This window comes from Grus americana, chromosome 1, assembly GCF_028858705.1.
Source record: "Grus americana isolate bGruAme1 chromosome 1, bGruAme1.mat, whole genome shotgun sequence".
NCBI classification, from domain to species: domain Eukaryota; kingdom Metazoa; phylum Chordata; class Aves; order Gruiformes; family Gruidae; genus Grus; species Grus americana.
In genome coordinates this window covers 170,528,457-170,543,066 of record NC_072852.1, presented here as the reverse complement: position 1 = coordinate 170,543,066, position 14,610 = coordinate 170,528,457, and positions in this window count along the sequence as shown.

The window sequence follows — 14,610 nt, the reverse complement described above, 5'->3', positions numbered from 1 at the left end:
GCTGTAAGGGGACACAGCCAGGACAGCTGACCCAAACTGGCCAAAGGGATATTCCATACCATATGACATCGTGCACTGTATATGCCTGGGGGGTGGGCTGGGAGGCAGGGTGGCTGGGGGTCTTGTGGAGCATCAACTTTGAGTGGTGAGCAATTGTGCTATTCATCACTTCCTTTGCCTAATCTATTATTATTACTATTACTGTTACTATTACTATTACCAATATTATCTTCCTTTTCTGTCCTATTAAACTGTCTTTATCTCAGCCCATGAGGTTCGGGGTTTTTTGGTTTTGGGTTTTTTTTCCCATTTTCAATCCTCTCCCCCATCCCACTGGGAAGGAAGGGAGTGAGCGAAGGGCTGCGTGATTGTTTCAGCTGCCTGCTGGGTTAAACCATGACACCATGGTACCTAAGCACCACACTCTTTCCTTATTCTGCCTCACACATCTTTCTAAATTTCCCAGCCTTCCTCCATTGTAACCTATTGTCCTCTACCAGACAAAGGAAAAAATTGTTTAAACATCATCTAGAGCCTAGGTCTATTCCTGTTATAAAAAAATTCCCATCTTTAGGATAAAAAAATTCCCATCTTTAGGTTTGGAGAACCCCACAAAGAGACATATATTCCACTATACTGTGACTTTTCCAGTCTTCGATATAGTTAATTTATTTTATTTTCATTTTGACTGGCTTTGCAACCTTTTCTGATTTTTGTTTGCAAATATTTGTGAAAGAGAATGCTTATTCATCTGAGTGTTCAGATAAATGCCAAACATGTAGCTGGGATTCATTTAATTACATACATGCATTTCAGGTGGAAAAATGTATTAAATTACACAGTTAGAACACCAGCTCTTGACTACAGAACACCTAAGAGGGATAGTTAACTCATGAGCCATAGGGTGTTTTGTGTTTTGTTTTCTTCTTTCACACAAAACACTTGTCAAGTAAAGGCAAACATATTTGAAAACAAGAGTTTCGTAACAAATTCTGCCAACGGAACCAGGAACAAATTAAATAATCAAATTGTATGTGAGAAGTTTTTTTCCAGCAGTACCTAATCCATAATGATACCTACTGATTTCAAGAAGAGCAAACAGAGATCCAAATTATAGATCTAAATAAATAAATACTTATGATGCCACTTTGCCTTGCATGGAAAACCTATCTTTTAATTTCTAGTATATTTCTGTGTCCATTTAAAAATAATTTTAGTGGATGAAAAAGATCACAGATGTAAATTTATACCTGCAAGTAGGATTTCAGAAGTTTCAGGACAGCATGAAAAACACAGTAACAGAAAAATCAAACAACTTGGTAACTGCCACTCTCATTACACTTTTCTCCCTTTAGAAAAAAAAAAAAAAACCACCACTCATTTTAAAGAAAAATTCATTACTTTGGTGACCTTAAAACTGTCACAGAACAGATTAATTAATGGGACTCTAAATAAACAGCAATGGTGATGAAAAATGTTTTTGGAATTCATAAATCATAGAACCAATCAAGTTTGAAGGGAACCCAGGAGCTGTCTAGAGTTCAACCTCCTGCTTAAAGCATGGTTGACACTGAATTCAGACCAATTGCTCAGGGCTTTGTGCAACATTTCTATTTCAATGAACAACTAAAGGCCTAGGAAAAATAGAGCTTCAAAAGCTGGAGAAATTTCTCAAAATATTTATCTGTTTTTCTTAATATATAATTTTCCTAAGAATTATAGTTGAGTAGTGTCCCAAATATTTTTCGTTTCAAATAAAAATGTGTCTATTTTTCCAAGCAGAGGTTAAAGACATGTCAGTGACTTCTCCTGTAAAACTCTAGAAAGGTAAATGGAGACATCATGAAGAATGACCTACTTTCTGAAATGCAGGTGTCATGAGGAATGACATCTATCTGACATGGCAAAAAATGAAGGAAGGATAACATAAATACTTAAATATAAATTATACAGTATAATACAACCAGAAAAACAACTATTCTGTGCCCATCTTTACTGCTGTTATATAGTTTGCTGCTCTTGTATATGTAGTTTCTTTTTTCTCATTTGTATCTGTTGCTGTTAGCTGTGTTCCCTTTAGTGAGAGATACGTTTCAGTATATCACTCCTTAATATCATGATGTGACAAGTGGTTTACTATGCTTTTAGGAAGATGGAGAAATCAAAGAACGTTCATTGGCTGAAAACAAATGTCTTACTTAAAGGAAACATTTTATGCTATAGTAAAGATTTTGCTTTTTTTTTTTTTTTTTAATCTTAAATTGTACATTAAATCTTAAGGTAAATCCTGTAGTTTGTTATTTGCACAGGGTAAGGTAAATACCTTCTGCTCTGCATTAAAGAGCCAGCATCCCACTGTTCTCATCTTTATCTGTTAAAAGAACAGGTGCAAGGCATTTGTATACCAATAAGGCTCCCATGATACCTTCGGTTTGAATGTATGAATTGATAGAAGCTTTCCCGAGTTGCAAACAGCTTTTTGTCAAATATATTTTGGCAGGGAGCTAGCATCTTGTCATGTAGCTGTGTCACATCGTATTATACTGTACAACATAATATTCTAGAAAAACATGCTCACATGAAACCTTACCTTCGTTCTAAAACTAGTCCATGCTAAGAGTCAAATCCCAGTGTTGGGCCTTGAGCACACCATGTCCCCCAAGTGCTTGTTAGTCTGTGCTCAAGGCTGCTTGATACAGTGCAGCTGTGCAACCATGGTCAGGTTATTGAGAAGGGCTGGATGAGAAGGACCTGCAGGAAACCTGTCTGGCACCTTCTCTGCTTTGTGTGGGAGCTGCATTTCCATGCAGGCACTCACTCTGTGTCATGACTGGAGTTAGGTTGCAGCTGTACCTTCCTGGTCCTGGTCCTGGTCCTGGCCCATGGGCACAGACTTATCATAGAATCATAGCATGGTTTGGGTTGGAAGGGACCTTAAAGATCATCTAGTTCTAACCCCCTACCATGGGCAGGGACACCCTCTACTAGAACAGGTTGCCCAAAGCCCCATCCAACCTGGTCTTGAACACTTCCAGGGAGGGGGCATCCACAGCTTCTCTGGGCAACCTGTTCCAGTGCCTCACCACCATCACAGTACAGATTTTTTTTCCTTATATCTACCCTCTTTTAGTTTAAACCCATTCCCCCTTGTCCTGTCACTACTTGCCCTTGTAAACAGTCCCTCACCATCTTTCCTGTAGGCCCCTTCAGGTATTGGAAGGCTGCAAAGATTTCTCACATAGCCTCAGGGCTGCCTGGTCCCTAAGGATTTGCTTCGCTATCAGGTACACTGGCTGCTGTCCCTGTCCCAGCCCTTATCTCCTGCTGGATAGTGAGGGACTGTGCCCCTCTGTGAGCTTCTGCTCTGCTGGCCTCCCTCACCCTTGGCTCACAGCTTCCTGCCCAACCTCGCTGTTCCCTGACATCTAAGATCATGTGCAGTTTTTTTTCTTTAAAACTGGAAAAAAATAATATTTGAAAATTTTTGGTCTGTGATCTAATATCAAAGTTGAAGATTAGAACAGATAAATAACATAATGATTTTATTCCTCCATGAGACAAAACTCTGTAGTAATAATTTCATTTTTAACTTATGGTAAAAGTAGTTTTATAATTGGAAAACACTGATGCAGAACCATTCAACTAAAATCCCAAAATAACTTTATCTTGCTACATTAAGTAAGCCAAGTTTGCTCACTGAATAATGAACAAAGATGATTGAAAATGATGTGCTGGTTCTTAGTTAGTCCCATGGAGACATATTTTTATAGTTTACTCAACTTTGTCGAGTAGTTATAAAGGGTATATGTGATACTAAAGAGGTATGTAAAGGAAAAGTACCAGTAATACTTGCATTCTATATCTCTGAAAAATGCCAGATTATGTATCAGAAGCTCACCCCTTATATTAATAGTTGAGCAGTGTGTTAAACAACAGAAAATAAAGTAAGATTTTCTTTTGAAATTATCAGCTTGAGAAGGAATGTAGGAACTCTTAACGCACTGGCTGTTGTCTCCTCTAGATTCTGAATGCTGATTGTTTAATTGTTCGTAAAAACTTCTGGAAGTTCTGGAGTTAAGGAAGAAGGGGAAGAAAAATAGGAGCAAACAAAGCATGTTGGGCAGACAGTAGAAAACCTGATATTTTAAAGTATTAATAAGATGGTTCAAGTAATTAGTTTTGTCAAATTAGTATTGATTCCTGGAAAAAACATAGCGTTCCAATACTGAACTTGTTAATAAAAAAATAAAAATTAAGCACTGGAAGCATATTTGGTGACAATCAATAGGATTTATAATAAATAGATCTTGTTACACTAACCTAGTATCATTTTTCATTGGATTAACAATACCATTAATAAAAATAATGATGCTGGCATAATAAACTTCTGTAAAGTACTGGAAACATTTTCACACAACAACTTGACTTGAAGAAAAAAAAAAGGAAGAAGATTAAATCAATACAGTACACATTATGTAAATTAAAGTATTGAATAGATCAGACCCTGAAGTACCCTGCTGGAAAATAAACACTCAGTGTATTTTTTTCTGTACGATTACTTTTTGAAATCTATTTAAATAATTATTTTATGTTTTAAAGAAAATATTGGGCTTTTGAATGATATGACTATTAAGTGATTTATAGTGAAAACATCTTGCCAATCCAGAACAGAGTTTGTTACACTGGAACATATATCAGTACAGCCCATGTAACTGCAATCTTCTAAGAACAAAGTATGTAAGCCTTATAAGATGTTGGATATTACTTTGAGAAGTGACTTGGAAAATCTCACAGGTACAATAGTAAATTGCAAATCAGTGGAGAACCAGTGAAATCAAAGGCAATATGACCATATTGACCTGATGAGGTTAGCCGACTAATATTGCTTTGGAATCCTTACTAACATCATTTTGAACAATGTGAATTTGAATTTTTTTTATTGTTTCAGTTTCTGACTTAGAGTATAGAGCACTGTGAGCTGAAAATAAAACTCTGAAAACGTCACTTCTGAAAGAAAGCTTTTTTTTTTTCTCTTTACAATCCTTTCCCTAGGCAGTCCACATTAATACAGCACTTCATATTATACAACATCAAGTATTTCATACTGAGTTTCATTGTCTTCCACACATAAACAAGCCAATTATGGGGATAAACAATAGCAGAGACAGAGAAATGTTTGGAGGCACCTTAACAGAAAAATGCGGTCCACCAACATCTGAAATGAATTGGAAAGTCACTGAGGTAGAAAGGTAGAGAGACAGCGTTACACATAACCAGAGCTGCAGAAACGTTTCCTATTGTGTTAACCGCATCAATATTGTATGGACAAACAGAAAGGAAAGTAGTGGATGGTGAACAGGGCATACAAAAGGCATCTATGTGTGCTTCAGTGTGGCACGCTGAAGTTTTGTTCCTGTCTGTGGCGTTCAGGGGAATATAAAGTATTTCCACTGTGTCTCTTATCTTGAAATACCGTGTAGAATTGCAAACAGAACTAACTTGCCAGGGTTTCTAATGGGAGCTAAAGGATTATGAAGAAAAGCCTTCTGAGCTGAAAGTTAAGCATGTTAGGGCATGTCATGCAAACTAGCATTGTGTAGCTAATACCAAGGGGAGCGTTCATTTGCCGCTTTGGAGAGGATTGGAAGCATCTGACTTCTGGCAGCAGGAGGATGGCTCCTTCTCCACCCAGACACCTGCAGCTGCAGAATAGTTCAGTGCCCCGGTACCACACACAAGGGAGAAATCTCTGCCTGGGGAGGCACCACAGGGGGACACACCTGAACCAGATGTGCATCTCCACCAGGGAAGTGGCAGGTGATGGTTATAGGAGACCATGTGGTGGAGACCCACATCTGCCTGTCTGACTTGCTGTCTGGGGAGATTTGTTCCTTTCAGGGGACTCTCACCAGGGATGATATAAAAGAGACTGCTGAGGCTTGTCCAGCCCTCACGCTATTTTCCTGTGTTGCTCATCCATGCAGGCACCAATGAAACTCCCTGGGGAGATCCTGAGAGTAAAAAGAGCCACTCAAATTGCAAGGCTCATGATCATTTGAGCTCAGGTGGTGTCAGCCCAGTCCTGTCAATAAAGAGGTGAAATTGTGTGCAAAACAACTGAGCAACATTACCAGTGTTCAGAGTAGTAACTTGCAAATACTCAGGGATAGGAACATAGACACAGTTGAAAAGTCAAAATCAGTGATTCCCTACTCCATGTAGTACTTGGGACTTGAAGTTGTTATGGTGACAGGTCAGTGAGTAACATTATTATAATGCCTATCATGTGGGCAGGAAAAAAGGCTTTTAAATTTATTAAAGCACCTTCTGAAGTTCCTTAAATGACTAAATGTTCTTAAAAATTCTACTGGCTTTACTGCTGTTTTGAGGATATTCTCAGCAATGAGGAGGTGCATAACATAAGGTAGATAATTTACATGTCTGTTTACATTTTGTTTCAGCACCTGTGCTTTATCATAGTTGCCTCTTTCTATCTGACACATTAACTAGTGGATTTTTAAAAGGCATATTATGGCACATTTTTTTATAACATAGCATATCACATTCATCTCTTTAGCCACTTCTTGAATTATTCACATAGAATGACAGCATATATTCCATCATATTGAAACAATTTGCATTAAATATTTGACAGAAAACATATGCCACTGATTTTCTTTTCAGAAGAAAAAAAAATTAAAATCTCCATGTCAAGCTGTAGAGTTCAACCATTGTAAAAAAGAAATTACTTTCTTCCCTTTCATCTCTTTTAGCAATAAGTAACTTAAGTCAATAGAATGAAAGGGCAATGCATGTTATGTTTTGAAAACAGTGAGGTGATAGCCTACCTTTTTTTTTTTAATTTTTTTTTTTCTGTAAAGACCCGGAAAAAAAAAAAAAAGCTATAATTTAGAAGCATAAAAGATCTTACCTAAGCTAGTCAAACACTGTAAAGAACATATATAATACAAAAAAATAAATAATTTTTGAGAACTTAATTTTATAATTAAATCTAATATAGCATTATTAAAGTATGTTTCAATTTAATTTGCTCACTACAGAAGTATACAATTAAAATTGGACTTTGTTAATGGCACAATAATAAAATTCTGCTTCTGGTTAGATAATTTTAATTTAAATAGTCAACATTAACAACAAAGTTAAGCATTTTATTCACTAGGAGCACTTGCAAAATTATGTCTCCATTTTAATCCTAGATTTTATACACTTATTATTTTACTTGTATTACAATGTGTGACATACAAATCCACCCTGCAAACATTCATGTACATGTCTAAACATTTTTATATTGTTAATTGAAGTTTAATCATTCAAATCCCTCTGATTTTTTATACTAGGTCCTAAGTAAAAATAAGTTCATTTGAATTTCAAGGGAGGGGAAAAGTACAACCAAGCTTCTCCTAATCTGCAATTATTGTTCTGTATTGGCAGTTTTTTCTCCTGCATCCCTTACTCCCTTATTTAAGTACTTAAAAATCTCCTCACTTCATCACATGAAGTGGTTTTCTGCCCATGCCACGAAAAGAGTTCTGATAACAATGGAGAAGAAAAAAAAATGTAATTGATGAAAACATTCACAGAAAAGTAGCATTTGCTTTTCTGTCCTATGTTGTTGAGAACTACAGGCTTATTTGGCAGATTAAAATCTCAGCAGGGTTATGATTACTTCAGGGACAAAACCAAATGCAAAATGTATACTGAGGTAACACATGTGTAAATGAGAGGATGAATTTACTTACCTCCTCCCAGTAGCTCTTTGTGAAAAAAAAAAATATTGCGCAGTGTTAGATATGTTCAAATAAGAGCAGAATGTTATATTCCTCTGGAAATTACGAGAAGTCCAAATTATTTTCATTCTGAAAGTGACAATATATCAAGATTTCATTTTCTTACAGAAAGAAATAACTTGAAATATATATCTCTTCATACCTGTACTTCCATATAGAAATATTAAAATGTAAAATATTATATAAGAGACTATTAAATACTCTTATAACATATGAATAGATTCAATTTTAAACATGCTACAGAATAAATAGTTCATTGTATCAATTTTATAACTTTAATATATTAAAAAATATCAGTTTAGTATCTTCATGACAGAAGGAAGCCTGAGTGATTTTTTAAAGGTATTTCCTGTATCCTTGTTTAATTTAAACTACCTTACCCAACAGAAAATCTATTTCACTGAAAATTCACTGTCTACTGGGCAGCATTCCTTGTTAAGAAATCTATTATTAAGAATGAACATTTCTAATATGAATTTCAGCTCAAAATATATCACCAAATATTATTACCTTTTTTAATAATTATTTTGAGTTTATTTAATCTTTTTTGTTACATTAATATATACTGATGTGCCTCTTTTAATTAATTTAGTAATTGTGATTTTTCCTTGATTCTCACCTGTATATTGACCACGGGATACCAAGCACTCTCTCAAAGAAAAATAAATTGCTATTGTCCTTTAAGAGCTTAGCTAGTGCTGTGGGTTTTTATCCTATGTTCTGAGAGAGGCGGACTGTTCCTTCAATATCCCTTACTAGGACAGTAAAAAGGTGACTAATTACTCTCTACAGAGCTGCCTTTTTTCCCGGGATATTCTTCCTTTACGTCATCTCTTTGAAAACCTCTATTTTCCATTCTAATATAATAATATATGCATCTATAAAGTCAGACCCTCACTTTTAGGCTATTCTCTATATAAGTTAGTAACTGTGTCTCAAAGAAATCATGTTTATTTTCTGCCATTCTTCTTCAACAAACTTCATTTTTTCAGGTGATCATACGCAATGCTGAAAAATTTCCTTTAGAGAGTACTTTAACCAAATCCAAGATCCAGAAATCAGAGTGGAACTTAATTTCGTACTACATTACAAGACATTGAAATAATTCATTTTGGCCATTTTTTGTGCATTTTGCTTTTTAAACATTTTGTGTACTTTGGTTTGTATGTTTATGTCTGTGGGAATGAGTGGAGGAAGAGACAATATGCATAAATTATGTAAGTATTATATAGCTTTCAAAATCAAACAAAAATAAAGATTAAAAAAACCTATCAGATGCGAGATACTTTTTTGCTGAAAGATTACTGCATTTTTGCAGTCTTTTATCCTCCAGAGCAAACAATCATCAAATTCTATGTAAATGAAGCACATTTCTCTTTCATCTGAAACAAAAAGCTTTAATGAATTTTATAAGCACAGGATAAACTTAATGTGTCTATGGCATTATATGTGTTTGTATCATTGTTGTATGTAGTTTCTAGCAGGTTTGGGGTGGACTAAAACACTGACAAAAAAATATTGCAAGCCGGATTCTCCTCCCTTTGAAAAGTTTCTACACATGTTGTCGAGTGTGGCCTCAGCAAGTTGGCCGACAGCACCAAGCTGTGTAGTGCGGTCAACACGCTGGAGGGAAGGGATGCCAAGTGCAAGGTCCTGCACATGGGTCGGGGCAATCCCAAGCACGACTATAGGCTGGGCGAGGAATGGATTGAGAGCAGCCCTGAGGAGAAGGACCTGGGGGTATTGATTGATGAGAAGCTCCACATGAGCTGGCAGTGTGCGCTTGCAGCCCAGAAAGCCAACCATGTCCTGGGCTGCATCAAAAGAGGTGTGACCAGCAGGTCGAGGGAGGTGATCCTGCCCCTCTACTCTGCTCTTGTGAGACCCCACCTGGAGTTCTGCATCCAGCTCTGGGGGCCCCAGTACAGGAGAGACATGGAGCTGTTGGAGAGAGTCCAGAGGAGGGCCATGAAGCTGATCAGAGGGCTGGAGCACCTCTCCTATGAGGACAGGCTGAGAGAGTTGGGGTTGTTCAGCCTGGAGAAGAGAAGGCTCCGGGGAGATCTAATTGTGGCCTTCCAGTACCTGAAGGGGGCCTACAGGAAAGATGGTGAGGGACTGTTCATCAGGGAGTGGAGTGACAGGACAAGGGGTAATGGGTTTAAGCTAAAAGAGGGTCGATTTAGATTAGATATTAGGAAGAAATTCTTTACTGTGAGGGTGGTGAGGCACTGGAACAGGTTGCCCAGAGAAGTTGTGGCTGCCCCATCCCTGGGAGTGTTTAAGACCAGGTTGGATGAGGCTTTGGGCAACGTGGTCTAGGGGAGGGTGTCCCTGCCTGCAGCAGGGGGGTTGGAACTAGATGATCTTTGAGGTCCCTTCCAACCCAAACCATTCTATCATTCTATGATTCTATGATTCTGTGATCTTTTCCCTAGGTATATATCATCACTTCCTTGTCCCCAGATTTTCATGGTTTTGAAAAAGCACATGTAGTGATTAACTTGAAGTGTCGAGGGAAATTTTATGTTTTCCACTGAGACGTCTAAAGAGATTGCTTGGGAATACAGTTTGGAATAAATTCTTCCTTCATCTTTATTTTGACAGTCTGTCACCAGATAGCTCTTTTCACCTTTGCAGGACTAACTCAAAGGCAGAATCTTTCTTAGGTCGGACATAAAATTCAGACTAATGGGGAAAACCTTTGCAAGGTGAGCTTAGCAAAAATCTGATATCACTGGTTGCTTATGTATCTGTCTTGAAATGGACTTACTCTATTTTCATTTTTGAATGTGTTAACAACCTTCCACCATGACAGTCACTCTTTGACACTTCTGCTGTGAACTCTTCCTTTCATCTATGCTTACTATCCTACTGGAAAATTACTTACTATTTTTTGTTCACAGACATATACACACACAGAGGACACGGACACAGCCAGTCACACAGACAGCCGCAGACAAGACGCTGCCTTCAACAGCACACACGTACAGGACTCACAACAGACACAAGCCCAGACAGCCACTTCCCCTCCTCTTCTTGGGCTGGCAGAGGCAGAAAGTCACTAGTGCAGCACACACAGAACACTCTCCAGGTTCACAAGTATGTGCACATTTGCAGAACCCCAAGGACCAGCATGGTCCCTCTGCACCTGCTCCCCTGCCTGGATCCCAGCCCCTTCTACCCATCCCATAGGACCCAACTCACCAGCTGGTCCAGCTGGGTGCTTACTGCAAACACACAGCACTCACACACTCGTCTCACAGGCACCCCGCATTTGCAGGTCCCTCCTAATACTAGCACAGATCCTCTGCCTGCCTGATAACTGTGCCTGGACCTGAGGATCTGTATTCACTGTCTTGTCCAGCTTGGAGTTTGCCGGCGAATATGCACACCTGATTTGGGGAAGATACAGACACTTTCCCCCATCAGCTGGCACCAGGCACACGGGCTGTGACCTGTGGTCCCACTCCAGCCACTGTTGCTGAGGCTGTCACTCGTCCCGGTTGACCCTGTAGCTGGTTTGGGGAACACACACTGTTCCCACCCCCGTGGTTGCGGTTAAAGACCCCGCTGGCTCCCGTCCAGGGACATGTGCACTCCAGGAGCTGACACCCAGTCCCCTCACGCTGGTCCCCCCAGCAGCTGGCACTAAGTCCCCACAGCACTCACACAAAGGACAGAGAATGAGTTCGTGCAGATGCAGCGTTAAGAAAAGATTTAATAAGCAGATATGAGAAGACAGGACAGACTGTGGTGATCAGATGCAGGGCTCAGCCAGACAAGTCTGCTGACCAGCTCCCATGAACATGCGATCAGCCCTGGTTTATATACTTCTCTGTTCCTCCCTGTTCCCCCTTCCTCTGCACACTTCCCCACCAGTTGCACATTTCCACCACCCCCCTCCAACATCCTGGACCTTCAGGTTTGCATCTTCATGCATTGTAAAGTCCCTCCTTGCCTGCAGTTTCTTGATTGCTCATCAATTAGTGTGACTGACCAGGTTTGTTTCTGGTTACTGTCTTTGTTAATGTTAATTAGCCAGGTTTTATATCTGTGTATTTGTCTCCCTCCCCTATCATCCCAAATGAAAAAAATAAACATTTTTACACTCCACATATCCTTACCAATAAGTGCAGCTGACCAGGTTTGCTCTTATCATGACCTCCCTTATTATTTCTTGGTCAGGTTTGTCTCTGCATGTTCAGCTTTGTGGCTCCTTTCACCAGATACCCTTAGAGGAGCAGACACTCTTCTTCTACATATCCTTATAGTCTTTATTAAATTATATGTAAAACAACAGAAAATATTGATCTGTTGTAGTTTGTGTTTCACTGGCTTAATGAACAACAAAAGACTTTCTGTATGGTTTTCTCATATATACTTGGATCCCCAAAGCTTTTCAGTTATTTCCCTGTTGTTCCATGTTTATTGTTCTGAGCATTCTTATCTCATCAAATATCCCTTAAAACGTATGCTATACATATCACAATTTATTATTAATATATATATTAAATTTCACATGTCATAATTCGTTGAGAAAAATAGATAAATTAGAGTATGTTAGAGGTAATAAAACTATGACCTTAATGTAGTCTTTGGGACAGGCTATCCACAGATATAAATAGGCATTGCTCCAGTGATTTTAATAGTCTGGGGCATAAAGTCCTGTCCCCTGTTTGTATAGCCTTGCCTTACTTTATTGTCTTTGAACTTCAATGAGGTGTATTAATACAATATAGTTATGCCCAAGAGGTGTTCATTTTTCTGTGCTTGTATTAGAAAGGAGCAGTTCTTGCTGGAATGGATTGATTGCATCAAATGAAGAGATGATTGTATCAGTGGTTCATTACCTTGGTGATTTCTTTTATATCAAAATAAAAAGATCTATGCATTTACATTCATCTCAGAAAATAAAGCCCAATCAACATACAGGTCTTCTGGACATTGGATTGCATGTTGCAGTCCCTGAGATACTTTCTCACCATAAAGAAGCAAGATACATGCAAATTTAGCTACTTGCTATTGGTAAGTAATTAGAAAAGAAAGCAGCTTAGAGGCCACGGCAATGAAACGAAAACATTCCTTATTTCTCTATTAAGCATCTGCTGCTTTAAGCTGTTATTGATACGGATCAGAAACGATCACCCTCATCTATCTGGGTAGGAATATCACCAGAAGTATTATCCTCTTTCTGAATTTAAATTTCAATATTTATAGAATTTGTGCTTGACAGACTAGCTTGCCTTTTTGCCTCCAAAAGTGTGTGTTCCTGATTCTGGCTCCAAAGTTCAGAAGCACAAGAAAATAACTTCCTAATCTGTTTAAACCGTGCCCAAAAAGGCAATATGGGAATAATTTATTCCCACTTATTACTAACCTTAAGAAAAAATACAAGAAGGTTTTTAAGATTTGTAGTACTAAAAGATGTTAAATCCAGTCTCCAAAATAGGTCAAAAAAAGAGTTATAATTTTTAGACAGTGACTTGGGTTGTATAATGAGCTAGCGACTTTATTAGCAATCTTAGAGACATCACAATGTCCTGAATTTACATATTTCAGCTGCAAATGTAATAAATTGCATTTCCAGATAATTTATTTAAAAGCACTGATGAATTTTCATGAATGGATCATCAAATATACCCAAATATTCTTTAAGTGTTCTTCAAAGGATCACTTTTAGACTGGAAAAATACTTTACTATTTGGAAAATAAAAGCAAAAAGGTCTCAAATGCCTTGCTTTCATAACTTTCCACCTTATCAAACTGTCATACATATTTTATTTTAAAAAGTTACTTCCTCTTTTAAAACTTGCTATTCACTCAATGTATCATAAATCCTTCATCTTAAGTAATAAACAATTGCACTAAAAATAAAGAATTAGAATTATCCCATATTGGAAGAATTAGATCATTACAAGTGAAATGGGAAACTTTGCTGGAGCTGCTTTCCAGCAATAAATGCAAAGTGAATAAATATAAAGCACAAATTATTTTTATTTTCTGTGACTTTTTGATGAGTTTTAAAAAAAACACAACAAAACTCTGATAATTATCAATATTTTGTTTCTAGTATTTGTAGTAGATTTTTTTTCTTTCCTTTTATTTTACAAATTGTCATTGAAACAGTAAGTTTAAAATGGAAATCACAAAGTATGAAAGGACTTGAATTATTAGGTTAACATAACTGAAGTTTGTATGGACAAGACAAAGATTTTTAAAGCTTTATATGTGGCAAACCTGCCATGTACCAGCTCTTCACGCTTTTCTTCATTTATTTTTGCTAGCAATTATGACTGTAGACTGACTGAGATCAAATAACAGCAACATTAACATCCAAAATCAAAATGCAAACTCTCAACACACATGCCAATAAGCATCAGTGATCCTGACGATCCTTCCCTGCTCTTTTCTACTCCCACCTTTTTCTGAGGCTTTGAAAAATTTATTACAGTTCAGACTGACTAATAGGGAACCCCTTATGAGACCCAAAAGGTGCATTGGCTTTTAATTAGTGGAATTCTTCTTCTATCACCAGATAAATCTGATGAGGAAAATCAACGAAGTCTCTGCAGATTTCATAGTCCCTTAAGGTTTTATTAAGCAGTACTTGAAAGCCTTTCTTTCTTCGTAAGTTCCATTACAGCAAATTAACCCTGCCACCTTACGAGTCCTTATTTTGTAATTGAATTTTTTATGTCTTATGTGGGTTTAAATAAAATGAATTTATATCTCAGCTTTTTCCATCCTAACAGCATTCGTGACATTTTTATTTCCCTTAATCACAGACAAAAAAATAGGG